Source organism: Phyllobates terribilis, unplaced genomic scaffold, assembly GCF_046119375.1.
Source record: "Phyllobates terribilis strain yellow unplaced genomic scaffold, ASM4611937v1 Scaffold_3__8_contigs__length_932513732, whole genome shotgun sequence".
In the NCBI taxonomy this organism is placed as follows: Eukaryota; Metazoa; Chordata; class Amphibia; order Anura; family Dendrobatidae; genus Phyllobates; species Phyllobates terribilis.
The window spans coordinates 77,899,519-77,922,560 of NW_027362763.1; positions in this window are offsets into that span (position 1 = coordinate 77,899,519).

Consider the following 23,042-nt stretch of genomic DNA (forward strand, 5'->3'; position numbering starts at 1 on the left):
GAGATATAGGGAAGGCTGCATGGAAATCAGGATGGAAAAGTTGGGTCACGTACCATTAGTATATAGTAGGAGCAGAGAGATATAGGGAAGGCTGCATGGAAATCAGGATGGAAAAGTTGGGTCACGTACCATTAGTATATAGTAGGAGCAGAGAGATATAGGGAAGGCTGCATGGAAATCAGGATGGAAAAGTTGGGTCACGTACCATTAGTATATAGTAGGAGCAGAGAGATATAGGGAAGGCTGCATGGAAATCAGGATGGAAAAGTTGGGTCACGTACCATTAGTATATAGTAGGAGCAGAGAGATATAGGGAAGGCTGCATGGAAATCAGGATGGAAAAGTTGGGTCACGTACCATTAGTATATAGTAGGAGCAGAGAGATATAGGGAAGGCTGCATGGAAATCAGGATGGAAAAGTTGGGTCACGTACCATTAGTATATAGTAGGAGCAGAGAGATATAGGGAAGGCTGCATGGAAATCAGGATGGAAAAGTTGGGTCACGTACCATTAGTATATAGTAGGAGCAGAGAGATATAGGGAAGGCTGCATGGAAATCAGGATGGAAAAGTTGGGTCACGTACCATTAGTATATAGTAGGAGCAGAGAGATATAGGGAAGGCTGCATGGAAATCAGGATGGAAAAGTTGGGTCACGTACCATTAGTATATAGTAGGAGCAGAGAGATATAGGGAAGGCTGCATGGAAATCAGGATGGAAAAGTTGGGTCACGTACCATTAGTATATAGTAGGAGCAGAGAGATATAGGGAAGGCTGCATGGAAATCAGGATGGAAAAGTTGGGTCACGTACCATTAGTATATAGTAGGAGCAGAGAGATATAGGGAAGGCTGCATGGAAATCAGGATGGAAAAGTTGGGTCACGTACCATTAGTATATAGTAGGAGCAGAGAGATATAGGGAAGGCTGCATGGAAATCAGGATGGAAAAGTTGGGTCACGTACCATTAGTATATAGTAGGAGCAGAGAGATATAGGGAAGGCTGCATGGAAATCAGGATGGAAAAGTTGGGTCACGTACCATTAGTATATAGTAGGAGCAGAGAGATATAGGGAAGGCTGCATGGAAATCAGGATGGAAAAGTTGGGTCACGTACCATTAGTATATAGTAGGAGCAGAGAGATATAGGGAAGGCTGCATGGAAATCAGGATGGAAAAGTTGGGTCACGTACCATTAGTATATAGTAGGAGCAGAGAGATATAGGGAAGGCTGCATGGAAATCAGGATGGAAAAGTTGGGTCACGTACCATTAGTATATAGTAGGAGCAGAGAGATATAGGGAAGGCTGCATGGAAATCAGGATGGAAAAGTTGGGTCACGTACCATTAGTATATAGTAGGAGCAGAGAGATATAGGGAAGGCTGCATGGAAATCAGGATGGAAAAGTTGGGTCACGTACCATTAGTATATAGTAGGAGCAGAGAGATATAGGGAAGGCTGCATGGAAATCAGGATGGAAAAGTTGGGTCACGTACCATTAGTATATAGTAGGAGCAGAGAGATATAGGGAAGGCTGCATGGAAATCAGGATGGAAAAGTTGGGTCACGTACCATTAGTATATAGTAGGAGCAGAGAGATATAGGGAAGGCTGCATGGAAATCAGGATGGAAAAGTTGGGTCACGTACCATTAGTATATAGTAGGAGCAGAGAGATATAGGGAAGGCTGCATGGAAATCAGGATGGAAAAGTTGGGTCACGTACCATTAGTATATAGTAGGAGCAGAGAGATATAGGGAAGGCTGCATGGAAATCAGGATGGAAAAGTTGGGTCACGTACCATTAGTATATAGTAGGAGCAGAGAGATATAGGGAAGGCTGCATGGAAATCAGGATGGAAAAGTTGGGTCACGTACCTGTAAGAGGAATGGATAAACAGAGATGCTGATTAGAGTGCGGTGGTGGCCGGTAAGGTACAGTCTGCATGCATCATATTATTCAGGATTAATTCAAATTTCAGACACTTCAGCTCATGGACACTTCAGCTGAAGGACACAGACTCCTAGTTCTCAATATATGGCCTACAGTTGTACATATATAATTATATACAGGATATATGCAGGTTATACCAGCTGTACATATATAATTATACACAGAAGATGCCCAGGTTATACCAGCTATTCATATATAATTATATACAGAGGATGCCCAGGTTATACCAGTTGTATATATATAATTATACACAGGAGATGCCCAGGTTATACCAGCTGTACATATATAATTATACACAGAAGATGCCCAGGTAATACAGCTGTACATATATTATTATATACAGATAATACCCAGATTATACTAGCTGTACATATATAATTATATACAGGATGTGCCCAGGTTATACCAGCTGTACATATATAATTATATACAGGAGATGCCCAGGTTATACCAGCTGTACATATATAATTATATACAGAAGATGCTCAGGTTATACCAGCTGTACATATATAATTATATACAAAAGATACCCAGGTTATACCAGCTGTACATATATTACAATATTAAAGCAGATATCCAGGTTATACCAGCTGTACATATATAATTATACACAGGAGATGCCCAGGTTATACCAGCTGTATATATATATAATATATAATTATATACAGGAGATGCCCAGGTTATACCAGCTGTACATATATTATTATATACAGGAGATGCCCAGGTTATACCAGCTGTACATATATAATTATATACAGGAGATGTCCAGGTTATACCAGCTGTACATATATAATTATATACAGGCAATGCCCAGGTTATACTAGTAGTACATATATAATTATATACAGGAGATACCCAGGTTATACCAGCTGTACATATATAATTATACACAGAAGATGCCCAGGTAATACAGCTGTACATATATTATTATATACAGATAATACCCAGATTATACTAGCTGTATATATATATAATTATATACAGGATGTGCCCAGGTTATACCAGCTGTACATATATAATTATACACAGAAGATGCCCAGGTAATACAGCTGTACATATATTATTATATACAGATAATACCCAGATTATACTAGCTGTACATATATAATTATATACAGGAGATGCCCAGGTTATACCAGTTGTACATATATAATTATATACAGGATATATGCAGGTTATACCAGCTGTACATATATAATTATACACAGAAGATGCCCAGGTTATACCAGCTGTACATATATAATTATATACAGGAGATGCCCAGGTTATACCAGTTGTACATATATAATTATATACAGGATATATGCAGGTTATACCAGCTGTACATATATAATTATACACAGAAGATGCCCAGGTTATACCAGCTGTTCATATATAATTATATACAGAGGATGCCCAGGTTATACCAGTTGTATATATATAATTATACACAGGAGATGCCCAGGTAATACAGCTGTACATATATTATTATATACAGATAATACCCAGATTATACTAGCTGTACATATATAATTATATACAGGATGTGCCCAGGTTATACCAGCATGCTCCATATCACTATATAAATATAAATGGAAAAGGTTAAAATGTTCATTCTTATGAAGTTAGAACACTGTACACATATGACATCAGTGGAAGATTTGCTACTCTCATTTACCAGATATGACGTGATCCTCTGAATAAGAGCCACAAAATTTCCATATAGTGTTTATAAGTGATGCATTCGTAGAAATCAGGTCAGTGACACCGCAAGTCCAGTCTTAAAATTGTTTGTCTTCCGTATGCGTCATTCGTAAGACTTTCTACGGATGTGTAAATTTTGATTTTTTTTTTAGAACTTACAGCGCAAAATTGTACAAAAATCTCCTCGAAATCAGATTCACCCAAAATATTAAAGCTGAAGCGTCATATGCGTGTTTTATGAAAGCCTAACTCTACTCTATACTTTATAACTCAGGGATGACTGAAGTGAACTATACTAACATCCACTGGGATTTAGGAAGCTTAGATATGATTAGTGAGCATTGCTATAAGCAACTATAATTAAAAATCTTCTGAAGATAGATAAATATAGGAATCTTTCACTCTTCCCATCACCCTTATATTGGGTAACGGCCCCCAATATCATGGCTGGGACAAACATGATTAAAAAAAGGAAAATATAAGGTTTGGATATAAAATTTTTACAGTCATTTACTGTTAGTAATAAAAAAAAACTAGAAAATAATCATGAGGTTCTTAGTAGAGATGAGTAGATATTTTGAAAATTGAATTTGCTGACTTTGCTGAATTTTCACCAAAAATTCGAATTCAGGCGAATAAATTCACACAAATTTCAAATACCGGGAAAGATTGTAATTACTTGGTAAATACACATGAGAGAGCTAGAACCCCGCTGACTATAAGAGCTTACATTCTACAGGAGAGAAAAAGAACACCGCTGACTATAAGAGCTTACACTCTACAGGAGACAGAGAAAACACTGCTGACCATAAGAGCTTACACTCTGCAGGAGAGGGAGAGAACCCCGCTGACCATAAGAGCTTACACTCTACAGGAGAGGGAGAGAACCCCGTTGACCATAAGAGCCTACGCAGCGGCCGTGTGGGCCTAGGGTACTCGGTAGCCGGGTCGACAGTCTTCCAGGGAGGTCACGGTGGCAGTGGCTCAGCTCCGTGGCCCTGGCCGAGCAGATGAGGGGATTATTTACCGGGGATATGTAGTCTTTATGTTTAGTGTTCGTGACGCCACCTGTGGTATGCGGCTATATGGAGCCGATGCTGCGGAGCAGGTCCTCTGAAGCTGTTGGTAATGCAGCAGAGTTGGTTCAGCTCTCCACAGGTAAAGCTAAGCTCCAGGGCGGTGCGGTGATGGTTACTGATGAAGTAACTGTGGTTATGCAGTGTTGTGCAGGGGATGATGGTGCAGCAATACTTCACAGAGACAGTGGGGTGCAGTCTTCAGGGTTTACTCACAATTATCACGTTGCACCTGGTTACAACTGCAGTTCATAACCACCCACGTCGTCCGGTGTTTACTCAAGTAGGGGTTCAGCAAACCCTCAGGTAATTCAAGAGCACTTAGCGGGACCCTTCTCTGTGTGTCCCTCCTGGTCGTCTTCCTGCGCTGGCTCTCATCCTCCTGCCCTGTGCCTCGCAAACAGTGTCCCAAGCCGGTAACCTCAGATCTTGGCGGGCAACCTGGAGTTCCCTGGATCCTGTTTGGCTACCTTTTTGGCGACTAATTGCAGCTGTGGCAACTACACCCTGGAAATGTAGAAGCCTCCGGTTTCTAGTTGAATATTGCAATTCTCACTAGTTAGGGGCCGGTCCGCTTTGCGGTCTGATTCTTCCACTCCTGGTAGATTCGGGCGTACGGGTGGCCTCCAGCACTTCCCGTACCCCTAGGATTCCCTCTTTCCTTCTGGAGCCTTTTTTCCTGCTCCTCTCTTCTCTTCAATCTGTCTCACCTCCTGAGCAGAGCTCCTGCAGAGCTCCTGCTCCACACACTCTCTCCTCACTGTTCTGTTCTCAGACTGTTCTGACCACTCCCAAGATGGCTTCCCCTTTTTCTATCCTCCTTCTCAAGTGCTCCCCTGTTCTTCCTCCATCCACACCCACTACATGGTTCCCCCTCTCTTCGTTCCCCCCACTCCTGCCAGGGACAGGGCTCAGCAGCGCAGCAGTGAATCTTGCCCCTACTTCCGGTCGGGAGTAGTGTAGTGTTGGATGCAGGTGTTTGGGTCCTGGGCAGTACTCCATTCTTACCTGAGAGTGGGATACCACACCTCTGGGTGAGATGCAGTACCTCTGTGGCGACTGAACCCACAGGGGCGCCACATACCCCCCTGGTAAAACACAGCACGTCCGCGGGCTGGAACAAAGTAAAAACAAAGTATTTTAAAGACATGCAAATTTTTAGAATGCATTCACATAGAAGAATACCACACAACTTTTTCTTCCCTTTATGGGAGGCACATTTTCTTGAATGTTACAGGTTTCTTATTAGCCTCCAAACATTATAAAACCTTCTTCCAATAAAACATTTTCCATATATTTTCAATAGACTACAGTGAAATATATAGCAGGGTGTCCATTTCACTGAACAAGGTGCAATCTGATGAGCATGAGGGACCCGTCCGAAAACCCTCAACGTAGGCCCTTGGCATGGCTGCAGAGCATAGGTGATCCATGTGTTGGACCACGTCTTCGGCCACACCAAACGGGTTTTTGTTCAGTGGTCTTTTTTAATATAAAACCAATAAGAGGCACTTTAATAAGTGGAAACTATGTACAGTTTAAAAGTTTTTGGCTGCTTACAGTCCTCAGCCTGTCAGTTCTTGTACCCTTACCGGGTAAATAAATGAACACACAATAAGTACACATAAGTTCTTCAAACACACTAACTGATTCAATACCCTTCCGGGTAACTTATTTACAGTTCAGCTTTCACAACTGGAGTTCAGTAGTGGTGCTCCCTCATGGGAGACACCTGTTTGCTGTAGGCTGGCCCAGCCAGGTCATCAGCCTCAACCTGCAGGGGCATGTCCTCTTCCTCCTCCACTACCCTGTGCACATGGAGGGCATACCACCCACGCTTTCCCTTATACCAGGTATAGATGACATGGTCACCAGGGTACAGATCTCTGTCGGGATGTCCTTGCTGGAGGTGGGACTCCACGTCCCTCCTATTGACGAAGAGATCCTCTGCGGCCTGTGGTTCTCTGATGAAGCCCCACCCAGCCTCTAAATCAAACTTTACAACGGTCCCCTCTGCACGTGGCTCAGGCGTGGTTGACTTTGTCTTGCGGGCCCGGGCCTTCTCCTCCATATTTTTCGCCTCCATCTTCTCCCAGCGCATCCGCCGGTTGCGCCGCTCTTTTTCCAGCTGTCGGAGCTCCCTCCGACAATGCTCCTCCCGTCGGGCAGCTTCCCTTCGGGTCTCCCAGGGAAAACCCATGAGGTCCTCCCCCTGGTTATCCCACAGGAACTGGTCCTCTTCACTCCCGTAGAGAGCTGAGGGCTCAGGAGCAGGTAGCAGTGGGAGGCTCTGGTCTTCCACCTCCGCGACCAGTCCCAGGGCAGGCGCCCGTACACCCATTCGGGTGTAGGGGTAGGTGGCTCTTGCAGGGGACCCAGGAGCAGGTCTGCATCAGCAATGCCCGGGGTCGATGGCTCCGGGGATGGAGCTTCCGGAAGGGGGCCCAGGAGCAGGTCAGCGCTTTCAGCGCCCGGGACTGGGAGACTCCTCTTACCTGCTCCCATGGCTGCTCCTGTGCTGCATGCTGCCTCCTGGTTCTGATCAGGCTCCGCCGGGGCTGGGGCACTGCCGGTAGCATGCAACACTGGCTGCTGCCTGGTCACCATCTTCTCCAGCATCTCCTCCTTCCAGCTGGCGATGGCAGCCTGCTGGGCCTTCTCCATCCGCCGACCCAGTTCTTGCATTTCGATGTGGAGGAACTCCACATCCTTCAGGGATAACTTGGAGACCACCCCCTCCAAGGTGAGGGGTGTCACTGGCTGCTGCAGGCTACGGGCGGGAGATCGGTCCTGACTCCCGTCCATGCTGCCTGCCGAGTGAGGTCTGTCTAGACTGCTGGAGACTCCTCCCTGTCTCCCAGGCTTCTTCTCTCCTCTCCGCTTTCAGGGGCGGTTCCATGGCAACCTGCTGTCGGACACACATTAGGGCGGCCCCCACAGCTTGATGGACACATCCACATACATGGTCAAAGATGCTCGGGGCGGGCCCTGCTTTTGGCACCATTCTTTGGTCTCGCACATAATGGCGCCCGTTTTTCTGGGGCGGGCGCCACATTCAGTATAGAGCACAGTCTCTAGGCGCACAATACCCGGTGATAACGGGTGGGTTCATATCCTGTTCACAGCGCCAAAGATGACGCGCCCCCTGGGCCGTGGGGTACTCGGTGCCGGGCCGGTCATTGCTAGGGGAGATGTCACAGTGGCAGTGACCCGGTCCGTGACCCAGGGCGGTCAATCAAAAGGGGAAGGGTGAGATGCAGTACCTCTGTGGCGACTGAACCTGCAGGGGCACCACACTTACACTCTACAGGAGAGAGAGAGAGAACCCCGCTGACTATAAAAGCTTACACTCTACAAGAGACAGAGAAAACACTGCTGACCATAAGAGCTTACATTCTACAGGAGAGAGAGAGTGAGAACACTGTGGACAATAGGTGCTTACAATCCACAGGAGAGAGAGAGGAACCTGATGACCATAAGAGCTTACACTCTACAGGAGAAACAGAGGACCCCACTGACCATAAGGGCTTATTCTCTACAGGAGAGAGAAAGAGAACACTGGTGGCCATAAGAGCTTATACTCTACAGGAGAGAGAAAGAACCTCGCTGACCATAAACGCTTACACTCTACAGGAGAGAGAGAGGACCCCACTGACCATAAGAGCTTACACTCTACAGGAAAGAGAAGACCCTGCTGACCATAGGAGCTTACACTCTACAGGAGAGAGAGAACCCTTCCGACCATAAGAGTTTACACTCTAAGGGAGACAAAGAGAGGAGCTCTCTGACCATAAGAGCTTACACTCTACAGGAGAGAGAGGACCCTGCTGACCATAAGAGCTTACACTCTAAGGGAGACAAAGAGAGGAGCCCTCTGACCATAAGAGCTTGCACTCAACAGGAAAGAGAGAGAGAGAACCCTGACCATAAGAGCTTAGGTTTCTGCCATTCAGTACTATCAGAATGTTGCTGCCAAGCGCTGAGATCCCTCACTCCAAGGGCCCCATAGAAATCATATGTCTATCTATAGGATATATTTAATCTTTATTTTATTGCAGTTTTTCATTATAAAGTTTTTAGCAATAATTAGTGCAGGTTTTTCTTTCAATTCCAAAGTGAAACTATAAAAAAGAAACACCTCCAGGTACTGTTATCTCTGAGGCCCCAGATAAGCGGAGAGTTCAGATAAACGATGGCCGTGATTTAGGGAAGTGCTGGGATCTTACGCTGGTTTCTCTCTTTTATAATCGGACATTATAGGGCAGAGTCGGACAGTCCACAGTGACGGCCTCCATTCCTCACCGATCACAGACTCTGCGGGAACTTACAGAAACTTTTAGGAAAACTCTGATTCCTGGGATGGAGACTCCACCTGGAGCAAAAAGTGGTATAAATAGCGAGAGGGACGGGGATGGAAGGATCAGACAGGAGATCCACCGGAATATAGAGCGACCAGAAGAAGAAGCAGGATGGTCCTTACAAGGACATCTCTCATACTTGTGAGTACCTCATTTGATCCTTATTTTAATGTTAATAATAATAATAATTTTTATTTATTAAGTGCCAACATATTCCGCAGCATTTTTCAATTAAGTAGTGACATGTACAGACAATAACGACATTACAAATTAACACTTAGTTTACCAGTTACAGGAGGAGTGAGGGTCCTGATGCTTACAATATTTAAGGAAATAGGGGGCACATAGTAGATGGAAAGTTCTTGTTATGTACGGTCCATCCATCATTATAATAAATAAGGATTTTCATATAAAGCTACATGATCCGGTCGCCAGCCAGTGTCTATCTTAGTACAGTTACCAAGTGCTATTGGGTGCATGGAGGATGTGGACAAAGATGAAAAGGAGGAACCAAATTCTGATCAAAATTTAGAAAGAGGAAACAGGGAAGATTTAGATTTGTGACGTGAGGTAATAGGCTTGCCTAAAGAGATGTATTTTTAATGCATGCTTAAAAATGTTGGGGCTAAGTATTAGTCGGATCGTTCGGGGTAGTGCATTCCAGAAAACTGGTGCAGCACAAGAGAGGTCTTGGAGTTGGAGGTGCGAGGTTCAGATTATGGAGGGTGTTAGTCTTAAATCAATTACTATAGATGAGGGAGAAGATGTAGGGTGGTTCAGAACTGTGAAGAGCTTTGTGGGTGAGAGACATTTTTGTTTGTATTGTACTCGGTAGAGGATGGGTAACCACTGCAATGACTGGCACAGGGTGGAGTCATCAGTGTAGCGGTTGGAAAGGAATACGACCCTGGCTGCTGCATTCAGGACAGATTGGAGAGGAGAAAGTTTAGTAAGAGGGAGGCCGATCAGTAGAGAGTTGTAATAGTCCAGACGAAAATGAATGCGAATAAGCCTTTTTGCAGTTTCAAAGGTGAGATTCTGGAGATGTTTATAAGGATGCAGGTGACATGAGTAGGTGATCGGATCTAGGAAGTGAAGGAAAGATCTGTGTCACATTTAACACCAAGACAGCGAGCTTGCCGCTTGGGAGTTATGGTTAAACCATCCAAGGCAATTGCAATATCGGGGGGAGGAAACACGAGAAGTTCAGTTTTGGAGACATTCAGTTTCAGATAGAGAAAGGACATGATGTTAGAGACAATAAACAGACAATCCCTGGTACTGATGGTACTGAAAATCAAATGTACTGATGGTTTGTCCAAAAGGGGCGGTGAATAGAGAGAAGAGGAGCGAGCCTAAGACTAAACCCTAAAGAACCTACATGGTAATCGGAGGGGGCCTAGGACTGAGCCTTGAGGAAACCTGATAGTAAGGGAAAGGTAAGAGAAATAAAAGCTGGCAAATGATACAATGAAGGAGTGGTCAGATGAGTTGTGGAGAACCAGAAGAGGCCGTGTCCTTAAGGTTGATAGTGAGGAGGAGCGGGTAATCCACAGTGCAAATGCAGCAGAGAGATCCAGGAGAATTATCAAGGAACAGTGACCATTAGATTTAGTAGATCATTAGAGACTTTAGTAAGGAGAGTTTCGGAAGATTGTTGAGAGCGTGAACCGGATTGTAAAGGATCAAGAAGAGCGCTATCTGTGATGTAGCCGATTAAATGGGAGTGGACCAAGGGTTCCAGGAGTTTAGAGATGAAGGAAAGATTAAAGACGGGTCTATAGTTAGCATGCCAGTTCTGGTCAAGGGACTTTTTTTTTAGTAAAGGGGTTAAAACGGCGTATTTAAAAAAAGAAGGAAAGATACCCTAAAAAAGTGAGGTTAAATATTAAATATTTTAGGAAGGTGGGCTGTGACAACCAGAGAGAGAAACTGAAGGAGATGTGGAGGAATAGGGTCTTTGGTGCAGGTTGTAGTGTGAGAAGAAGCGATGAGCCTGGTCACTTCTTCCGTAACAGGTTCAAAGGTGTAATGGGAACTTGAGGTCCGGGAGGGAAGGGGATCCAAGCTCTGGGGGGAATGAGTGGACATGTCCTGATGTTTATAGGTGATTTTTTTCTAGGAAAAAAGAGACCAGATCGTCAGCGCTGCGGTTGGTGATGGGGGCCTGTGCTTTAGGACTCCAGAGGGAGTGGAGAGTTCGAAGAGCTTTGAAGAGTCGTTTTGCATTGTCGGCTAGTGATGTGATGAGGATGGTGAAGTAAACTTGTTTGGCTAGATGGAGAGCAGAGATATAAGTTTTGAGCATTAACTTATAGTGAAGTCTCCTGCTGAAAATGATTGTCTCCACTGACGCTTGGCACACCTGGAGCAACGCTGAAGAAAATGTGTTTGCAGCATGTGCCCGGGTTGTTGTCATCTGTCCCGGGCCGTTCTGCATGCAGCAGGTGTTGCATCATCCAGGGCACTTTCCAATGTCTTGTTCTATTTTTACAATGTGAAGTCTGCATAGGATAGGGAGGAGATCGCAGCTAAAGATGGCTGTAGAGTGTTCATAAGCTACTGGGTATTGATGGCACATAGATTTCTGCATGTGCAGTAATGGTGGTTCCCTGAGTGGGTCGACAGTTTTTGACAGAGAAAGGTAGAAGGTTGTGGCCAGAGAACGGAAATGGTAAGTTAGTAAAGTTAGCCTCAGTTAGATATTTATAGTGCTAACCAGAATATTCATCACTAAAGGGCACAATAATCTGTCATTGTGAAACACGACTGGCCCACCAAAGTATAAGATGATCTGATGGTGGGTCTAGGCTTCGACACGATATTGGACCCCAAAGGTCAAGCACAAGTCAAAAAAATTTAAAGCCATACCATCAGTACTATTGTAACTCCAGTCTAGTAAGGACTTTATATACTTTCTCCTAAAATGAACTATCCCCATTCTTTTTATCATTTCCCATCACTCGGTTGAACTTTCCCCATTTTCTTTATCCTTTCCCATCCCATGGTCGAACTTTCCCCATTTTCTTTATCCTTTCCCATCCCATGGTCGAACTTTCCCCATTTTCTTTATCCTTTCCCATCCCATGGTCGAACTTTCCCCATTTTCTTTATCCTTTCCCATCCCATGGTCGAACTTTCCCCATTTTCTTTATCCTTTCCCATCCCTTGGTTGAAATTTATGGACATGTCTTTCTTTTCAACTGTACAATGTAACTTTGTAACTGAACAAATTATGTCCTTCATGTTATCATTTATTTCTTAGGTTTTCAACCTGATGGCCCTCATCTCTTCTGCTGTTTTACCGGAAGGCTACCTATCCGACATCAGTTCTCAGTTGGGATCTAGGGATGAAGAGCTCCCTCTGGAAGCCAAAAAGAAATGTCCTGGAAGAAAGAACCGGCGTCTGCCGGCCAGGGTGACAGTCGACACCAGTCTCATTGACAGCAGCTATGTGGAGAATTTGGTGCAGATGGAGGACTTTCACACCCGCTCTCTGTCTCCTTGGGATTATAGGTAATATATTTATTGATATCTCCAAAATTCTTGAGTAAAACTGATTAATTTTTGCAGCTGCCACATAAAAATGGATGGATAACCAGGACAAGTAAAATGAAGATCGGTTCCCTATGGTCCATTCTTCAATGGCTTTGCAAATAGCAGGATTTGAAGGTTGAGGTCAACAGGACCACCCTCACCAATGGTGGTAGGCTGGGGAATAACCACTTTAGGTAAACAGGTTGCAGTCACATCTGGGACCTGCAGCCTAGGAGGGTCTTAAATAGTGTTGAGCCACCCCCGTAGTGTTCGAGTTCGGTTCGGTTCGTCGAACACCCGTGTGTTCGCCGAACTGTTCGTCGAACTGTTCGTCGAACACCTTCGAACACCGTTAAAACCAATGGCAGGCAAACAAAAACACATAGAAACACATAGAAAACACCTTCAAAGGTGTCCAAAAGCTGACAAACTGCTCAGAAGACACAACTAACACATGGAAAAGTGACAAGTACATATAGTCATGCGAAAAGAAAAGAGGTGGAGGAGTAAAAGGAGGGGGAGACACAGATATAGGCATGTCATGCCCTTCTAAAGTCCAAAAAGTGAGAAGCCGACACGTTCACTCCGCTCCTGCCCGTGCCACCTCCGTGTCGCCGGGTTTGTGCCAGAGACGCGGTAAACCCTGACGGCCAGCCCCCCTCTCCCAATACTGGTGCCTGTCCGCTGGTGGGTCGAGCGAGCCCCCCTGTGGTGGAGGCAGCTCTAAGCTTTTTAATTTAAATTGTCTCTCTAATTTGAATGAATACACTTTAAATCCATTTACAAGGATCTATTGGAGGGCAAGTCTCATGCCAGCAGCCGCGTAATTCCAGCTCCAGTAGCGTCCACTAAAGCTGCTGCAGTTAAAGAGCTTTTATAAGGATCGAGCTCGGCTGTCCACCGCAAGGCATCCTACTGCCAGTCCCAGCCCCTATGCCTTGGGGTGCCTCCTGATGCTCTTCACTGAGTATCCCGTGGTCCCGAAGCATTTCCTTTGAAAAAATTAAGTGTCCGAACTACAGGTGGTGTAGCTTGCTTAACAGCCGGGATAATCCGCTGACTAGCAGACACTGCTACTAGGCACAAAGTATTTCCTAGGCTAGATGCAGTTAAAAATTTGTAATTAGATACTCTCGTTGGATGCTGAGAAAGCATTCCATAGAGTCTCCTGGCACGCCATATATGATTCTCTTAAAAAGCTTGGGGTAGGGGTCTAGGGGACCCTTTTATAGCCAAAATCACGGCACTGTATCACAATACGTCACCTAGGCTGAAGATAAATGGAACTGTAGCACCCTCAGGGTTCGGTTGCTACAGAGGTATTGCACCTCACCCAGAGGTGTGATATCTCACTCTCAGGTAAGGATGGAGTGTGGATCAGGACCCGACACCTGCATGCATTACACCACATTGCCGTGGGGCAGGGCGACCAATATGCCTCTGAGATGGGCACGACATTCCCTGTCCGTGGCTGGAGTGGGGAGAGGGAACACTGAGGAAGGGGAACCCTGTAGTGCAGGAGCAGGGAGGAAGCAGTTCCTGGGTGCATTGAGAAGGGAGTATAAAAGGTGGGCACCATCTTAGTTCAGTGCAGAGAAGTCTGAGCAGAAGTGGCAGGGAGCAGGGGCTCTGCATGAGCTCTGCTCCGGAGGCGGGCCTAGTAACAGAGGCCCAGGCCTGGAAGAGGGAGAAGGAAGGAAGAGGAGCGGAGAAGGCTCCAGGAACGAGGAATGAAGGGATCCCAGGGGTGCGGACGGGCGAGTCGCCACCGCACGCCCGAATCCACCTGCGTGGAGGGGTCAGGCCAAAGGGGGAGACCGGTCCCCGAAGCTAGTGGAGGCAGGAAACGACCCTCAGCTAGAAAACGGAAGCTGTGACATTTTATGTGGCGCAGCCCCTCGCTACACCCGCTAGGAAGGCACCACATAGGGTCAGGGAAACTGGCGCCAAGTTTACCAAGAGGAGGCCCGAGGCAGCCGGACAGAAGGGTTGGTAAGAAAGGCCAGACAAAGGACACACAAAGGGGGTCCTGTGAAGCGCTCCAAAGTTATCTGGGAGTTGTCTGAGCCCCTCACCTGGTGAGCACAGTACGACGTGGGCAGCTGTTACCTGCAGACGTGGTCTGGATAATAAGAACTGTGAGTAAAGGCCCTGGACTGCATCACTGACTCCGTGTCATTACTGTTGCTGCCCTGCACCATCACCCCCATCCTCCGCATACACTGCCCTGAGGCTATACTCCTCCCGTGGGGAGTTATGCTACGCTTTGCTGCACCCACAACACCAGCCTCAGCGGTCTGCCCTGCAGCGGGGGTTCACTCTGACCGCAATCCACGGGTGGCGTAGTCGGACATTTAAACATCAAAACCACATAAATAGTTCCGCCACTGGTTTGACCGCCCTGAGCCACGGAACCGGGTCGCCGCCACGAAGACTACAACCACCAGCATCCACCAAAAAGGGTCCGGCTCCGGGTGTCCCAAGGCCCAGGGGGCGCGTCAGAACATTTTCATCACCTTTCACAATCACCAATGGGACAAGGCAGGGATGTCCTCTGTCCCCTCTCTTATACATCCTAGTGACGGAGCACCTGCTCTCATCAATTCGCCATAACCCCAATATTAGGTGGATTGAGGTGGGAGGCACCGAGTACAAGTGCTCTCTATTTGCTGATGATGTCCTAGTATATATCACTCAATCACATATATCCATCCCTGCTGTTATGGCTGAAATAGATCACTTTGTTACATGGTCAAATTTTAAAATCAATGCAGCGAAGTCTGAGGCCCTCGATGTCTCCCTCCCCAAATCCATACAGGATTCCATCCAGTCCAACTTTCCCTTTGCCTGGCCCTCACAGGGTATCAAATACTTAGGAATTCCTATTCATAGAGACCTCTCCCATCTATGTTATCTTAATTTTGGGCCCTTTATTGAACAACTCCATACAGACCACGGTTGGCAAGTTAGAACTGTAAGATTCACTACGTGAACCACTGGTGTTTTGTGGAAAAGCACATGTACACTGTGTTCCAAATTATTATGCAAAAAGTGTTTAGGAGTGATAAGGGAAGAATTTGTTTGTTTGTCAGTTAAACTCATTGATGGTGATGTGTGTCAGGGCTCTTTATATCACTGTAAGCAATTGCAGACACCAGTGCTAATTAGTTTGGCAGGTGTGTCCAATGAAAGGCAAGACTACTTAAGAAGGCTCTCTCACATTATTCAGCAGCCTACATTTTCTGCCAAAATGGGAAAGAAAAAGGATGTGTCGGCTGCTGAGAAGCAACAAATTGTGGAGTGTTTAGGTCAAGGCATGACTACAATCAACATTGTGCGATGATCAGGATGAAGTGTCTTGGCAATCAAGAAGTATGTAGCTGATTCACAGTACACACGTGTGCGTGCTGATAAGGGCAAATTGAGGACTCTTTCCTACAGGCAATTACGTCAGGTTGAAAGAGCAGCGGCAAAAAAGCCTTGTCATAGCAGCAGACAAGTTTTTGAAGCTGCTTGTGCCTCCAACGTCCCCCGAACAACAAGATGCAGGGTCCTTCAGAGGTTTGCAGCTGTGCATACGCCATCCTGTCGACCTCCTCTATCCACTTCACACAAGCAGAAACGGCTCCAGTGGGCCAAACATTACATGAAGACTGATTTCAAAACTGTTTTGTTCATGGATGAGTGCCGTGCAGCGCTCGATGGTCCAGATGGATGGAGTGGAGGATGGCTGGTTGATGGACACCCCACGCAAACACGGCTACAGCGCCAACAAGGAGGAGGTGGAGTAATGTTTTGGGCTGGAATCATGGGGAGAGAGATTGTCGGCCCCTTTAGGATCCCTGAAGGCGCTAAAGATGAACTCCATAATGTATGTGGATTTTCTCAAACAGCACTTCCTGCCATGGTTCAAGAAGAAGAACCGTGTATTTCACAGCAAGATCATTTTTTTGCATGATAATGCACCATCTCATGCTGCACATAAAACATCTGCATCTCTGGCTGATATGGGCATAAAAGGGGACAAACTTATGGTGTGACCCCCATGCTCCCCTGACCTCTACCCCATTCAGAACCTTTGGAGCATCATTAAAAGGAGTGTCTATGATGGCGGGAGGCAGTTCACATCTAAGCAACAGCTCTGGGAGGGTATTCTGTCCTCATGCAAAACAATTGAAGCAGAAACCATCCAAAACCTGACAAATTCAATGGACGAGAGAGTTCAGAAGCTCCTTTCGAACAAGGGGTCCTATGTGAAAATGTAACATCACCTAGAATAAAGTTTTGAGTTGAAAACTGTTTGATTTCAGTTTCTAATAACCTGCTAATGCTTATAATTTCAAAAATGACCATTTTTTTGGTCTTTATTAAAATGAAAAGGTTGATCGAAAAGTTTGGGGGATCTAAGAGTGTGGCAACTCAGTAGTCATGATTACTTCGACTTCTGACAATATGAGGGTCATGTTGCAGGTAGTGCAGCAAGAAGGCACTTATGTGTCTTGCGCATCTCGGAGCCCCAAAATTATTTTCCGGGCTAGATGCAGCTAAAAATTATTATTAATTTTAAATCCGGTGGAGCTTAGTATAGATGGCCTAATAGAATCAGTGCTGCACACTGCTACAAAGCCCAAATTATTTTCCAGCCAAGATACAGATAAACATGATTAGTAATTTGAAAGCTTAAAACGGTTGGTAGGGTGATTTTAACCAATCATCAAGCTTTTACTCTCCCCAGGATGATACAGGGGTAGAAAAGTCGTTTCGGATCCATGATTTGTTCATCTTTATGAACGTGAGTCTGTCTACATTATCAGTGGAGAGCCGCGTGCGCTTATCTGTCAGCACACCACCAGCAGCGCTGAACACACGTTCAGACAGAACGCTGGCTGCGGGGCATGACAAGATCTCCAAGGCGTAAGTGGCTAGCTCCGGCCATTTATTCAGATTGGAAGCCCAAAAAGAGCAAGGGTCCAGTGACACAGTCATGGCTTCAATGTTTACTTGGAGATACTCCTGTACCATCGTCTCTAGGCGTTGACTATGTGTCAGACTTCTTGTCTCCTGTGGCCTTGCAAAGGATGGGCTAAAAAAGTGGTGAAATGATTCCGCAAAATTGATGTTACCAGCAGATACTGTGGTTCTGTTACGGTTTGAGTGCTGAACACTTGACGGTCCCACGGTTGGCAAGTTGGAACTGTGAGATTCACTACGTGCACCACTGGTGTTTTGTGGAAAAGCACATGTAAGATTCTGCAACAGTCTCTGCTGATACTCCTGCATGCGTGCATCCCTTTCTATGGCAGGAATAATTTCGGCAAATTTACTTTTGTACCGGGGATCTAACAGTGTGGCAACCCAGTAGTCAGGATTATTTCTAATTCTCACAATTCGAGGGTCATGTTGCAGGTAGTGCAGCAAGAAGGCACTCATGTGTGTTGCGCATCCAGGAGCACCAAGTCCCTGTTGTGTTGGTGGCGAGGTAACAATCATGCTTCCTTCCTCTGTCCTCTCCCCCCAACCTCGCAGAACAGAAATGTGATCAAGGTCTCCCTCATCTGATGAGTCTTCCATCAGTTCGTCCTCCACTACTTCCTGGGCTCCTGCACCTTCCTCACTAGTTTGGCTGCTACCATGCGCCCTGGTAAAACCATCTCCCCCACCCTCACATGCCTGCCGCCTTGGTGCTGCCGACCGTCTGGACCTTGCAGATGTTAGCCCTTCCGCATACAACTCCTCCTCCTCTACTTCCTCCACCTCCTCTTGTGCCACCACCTGACTCCGAATTCTGTTTAACATGTGCTCCAGCATGTAAATCACCGGAATAGTCATGCTGATAATGGCATCATCAGCACTAAACATCTTCGTCGCCATTTCAAAACTGTGCAGAAGGGTGCATAGGTCCCTGATCTGAGACCACTCCTGCAGCGTGATTTGCCCCACCTCTGGATCTCGTTGGCCCAGGCTATACGTCAGAACGTATTGCACCAGGGCTTGTCGGTGCTGCCACAGTCGCTGCAACATGTGCAGAGTTGAATTCCACCGGGTAGGCACATCGCATTTTAGCCGGTGAAGTGGCAGGCCCAACGACTTCTGTAGAGATGTAAGTCGCTGAGCTGCGGGATGCGAACGGCGGAAGTGAGCACACAGCGACCGTGCCCTCTGCAGAAGGCCATCTAGTCTGGGATAGTGGGCTAAAAATTGCTGGACAACCAGGTTCAACACGTGAGCCATACAAGGCACGTGTGTGACATTGCTCCGGCGAAGGGCCGCACCCAGGTTTGCAACATTGTTGCACACGGCCTTCCCTGGTTTCAGGTCCAGTGGAGACAACCATTTATGAAATTGGTTCTCCAGAGCTGACCACAACTCCTCAGCTGTGTGACTCACATTTCCCAGACATTTCAATGTAAAAACCGCCTGATGACGTTGAGCCCTACTGCCAGCATAGTAAGGAGGTGTGCAGGATCCCTTCTGCGCAGTTAGAAAGCTTGTGGCATGACCAGACAGGCTTTGGGTGCAGGTGGAAGACTGAGAGGAGGTTGAGGAGGCAGAAGCAGTGGAGGAAAAATGACATAAAGAGGATTGACGCACAACTCGTGGGGACGGCAAGACTTGGACAGCAGCCCCTTGTCCTGCTGTCACCATAGTTACCCAGTGCCCAGTCAGCGACATGTAACGCCCCTGTCCATGCCTATTCGTCCAAGTGTCTGTGGTAAAATGCACCCTGTCACACACAGAGTTTCTCAAAGAAGCGGTGATGTTGTGTGCGACATGCTGGTGGAGCGCAGGCACACCTTTCTTTGAGAAGTAGTGCCGACTGGGCATCTGGTACTGGGGCACTGCGACGGACATAAGGTCTCGAAAATCCTCTGTGTCCACCAGGCGGAAAGGCAGCATTTCTGTAGCCAAGAGCTTGCAGATGGTGAAATTCAACCTCTTAGCTTTCTCATGGCTAGGAGGAAATGGTCTTTTACTTGTCCACATCTGAGGGACCGAGGGCTGGCTATTGTGCTTAGACGGGGTTGATAAGGGTGTCCCCGGCAAACTGCCGGTCTGTGAGGAAGATGCAGGCGGACATGTTAGGTTGCCTTCATCCAAAGGTGGTGCTATCGATGTCGGACAGCGCTCAACACCAGCTGGTGTTACCACCTCCAAAGAAAATGATGACCTGCCAATCACGCTGGCTGTTGCGGGTAAAGAGGTGGCAGGTCTGCGCCCCAAAACAGGTGTGACTGCTGTCCCCCCAGTCACAGAGGATGTAGAGGCCGCGGATGCACAAGATATGGCAGACGGTGGTTGGCCCGGCCGGCTAGGCCGCATTGTAGCACACTGAGCTTCCCACTGCAGCTTATGCTTCATGTCCATGTGCCGGTTCATGCATGAAGTACTCAAACTATGTATTTTTTGGCCTCTACTTAGCTTTTGCTGACAAATGTTACAGATAACACGAGTTGGGTCATCTTTATCGATCTGAAAAAATGCCCAGGCTATGCAAGGCTTAGCACCCATGCGACCTGAAGAGCCACCACAACTTGTGGTGAGAGGCAGAGTTGTGTTTGAGGATGCAGTTGTTGACGTGCTTCCAGTACTACGTCTCTGTCCAGGAAGGCACAACCTGACCTCGTCGTCACTAGCATTCTCCTCCACCTCCTCTGCTGACCTCATCTCTTGGCTGACTGTGGGTTGACAGTAAGTGGGATCTCCAACCTCATCATCATCACCCTGTGCGTTATCACACCCGTCGTCCTCAGAGCCAACCTGTTCCTGCCCTGACAAAAAACTAAAGTTGTCGCTCCAATCAGGTATTTGAGTCTCATCATCGTCTTCCTCATTGTCTCCACCAACAGGAGTTACAGTTTGGGAATGAGGGTCTACATTATGGTCAGAACCTTCTACGTCTGGCCCTGGATCCGACTCATAAAGATTCTGGGCATCAGTGCAGATCATTTCCTCGTCTGGATGCACAGAAGCGCTGGAGTCGACCTCTGATTCCCAGGCTATAGTATGAGTAAACAGCTCTGCAGACTCAACCATCTGTTCTACCTCATACTCAGACGGGCAGCTGGAGATTTGGGAGCTGTGAGGAAGCAAGTGCGATTGGGGTGACACCTTTGAGGACTGGAGTATTTGTGATGTTGAAGTTGATGTGGAGGAGAGCCCACTTAAAGGAGCACTTGATATCCGTTGAAGCACCTGCTGTTTTTGTGCCTCATCTGGAATTTGTAGCGATTGGCGTGGCCGTAAGAAAGGGATCTTATCACAGAAGTAGACATTTTAGTTTGGCTGGAAGATGGTCTTTCTTCTGCAGATGTTACTGTTGCTTTAACACCTACCCCACGGACACAACCTTTTTTCCCCTTCCCAACACGCCTATTCCCCTTTCCACCAGCAGCAGGCCTTTTTCCACTCATTTTGGTGGTTAACTAATTCACAACTCTGGAGTTGTTTGCACAAAAAAACAATGGATGGGAACCGAGCAGAGCTGAGTGGCCAAACTGTGGTATTAGGCCAAAACTATTGGCTGGGTTAGATGCAGAAAAAAATTATATTCAATTTGCAACCTGATGGAGGTCTGTATAGATGGATTAATAGAACAAGTCCCACACACAGCTAGAAGCCCAAATATTTTTTCAGAGGTAGATGCAGAAAAAAATTATATTCAGTTTGCAACCTGATGGAGGTCAGTATAGATGGACTAATAGAGAAAGTCCCACACACTGCTAGAAGGCCAAATATTTTTTCAGAGCTAGATGCAGACAAAAAATTATTTTGAATTTGCAACCTGATGGAGGTCAGTATAGATGGACTAATAGAGAAAGTCCCACACACTGCTAGAAGGCCAAATATTTTTTCAGAGCTAGATGCAGCTAAAAATTATTTTGAATTTGCAACCTGATGGAGGTCAGTATAGATGGACTAATAGAGAAAGTCCCACACACTGCTAGAAGGCCAAATATTTTTTCAGAGCTAGATGCAGAAAAAAATTATATTCAGTTTGCAACCTGATGGAGGTCAGTATAGATGGACTAATAGAACAAGTCCCACACACAGCTAGAAGGCCAAATATTTTTTCAGAGGTAGATGCAGATAAAAATTATTTTTAATTTGCAGCCTGATGGAGATCAGTATAGATGGACTAATAGACCAAGTCCCACACACTGCTAGAAGGCCAAATATTTTTTCAGAGCTAGATGCAGACAAAAAATTATTTTGAATTTGCAACCTGATGGAGGTCAGTATAGATGGACTAATAGAACAAGTCCCACACACTGCTAGAAGGCCAAATATTTTTTCAGAGCTAGATTCAGACAAAAAATTATTTTTAATTTGCAACCTGATGGAGGTCAGTATAGATGGACTAATAGAGAACGTCCCACACACTGCTAGAAGGCCAAATATTTTTTCAGAGCTAGATGCAGAAAAAAATTATATTCACTTTGCAACCTGATGGAGGTCAGTATAGATGGACTAATAGAGAAAGTCCAACACACAGCTAGAAGGCCAAATATTTTTTCAGAGGTAGATGCAGATAAAAATTATTTTTAATTTGCAGCCTGATGGAGGTCTGTATAGATGGACTAATAGAGAAAGTCCCAGACACTGCTAGAAGGCCAAATATTTTTTCAGAGCTAGATGCAGACAAAAAATTATTTTTAATTTGCAACCTGATGGAGGTCAGTATAGATGGACTAATAGAGAAAGTCCCACACACTGCTAGAAGGCCAAATATTTTTTCAGAGCTAGATGCAGACAAAAAATTATTTTTAATTTGCAACCTGATGGAGGTCAGTATAGATGGACTAATAGAGACAGTCCCACACACTGCTAGAAGGCCAAATATTTTTTCAGAGCTAGATGCAGACAAAAAATTATTTTTAATTTGCAACCTGATGGAGGTCAGTATAGATGGACTAATAGAGAAAGTCCCACACACCGCTAGAAGCCCAAATATTTTTTCAGAGCTAGATGCAGATAAAAATTATATTCAATTTGCAACCTGATGGAGGTCAGTATAGATGGACTAATAGAATGATGCTATGCCCAAAAGATTTTACTTCACTAGGTGCAGTAAAAAAATTGGTATTCTATACACAGGTGGTATATCTTGCAACACAGATAGGCTACTCCACTGACTAACACACTCTGCAATAGGCCAAAAAGGATTAGCTTTGCTAGATTCAGCCAAATGCTGTGAAAAAAACTTGCACAGCACTGGCACAGACCTGCCTGGCAAAAACTGATAGGAACTGATGTAACCTAGTCCTGAAAAGGACTCCAATTACAATTAGTCTTTACTCCCACAATCTATCTATTTAAGAGCACAGACCTGCCTGATAAAAGTCGTAGGAAATGCTGTAACCTAGTCCTTAAAAGGACTGCAATCACAACTATTCCCTACTCCCAAGCTATCTGTATATTTGTGCGAAAATTGGCT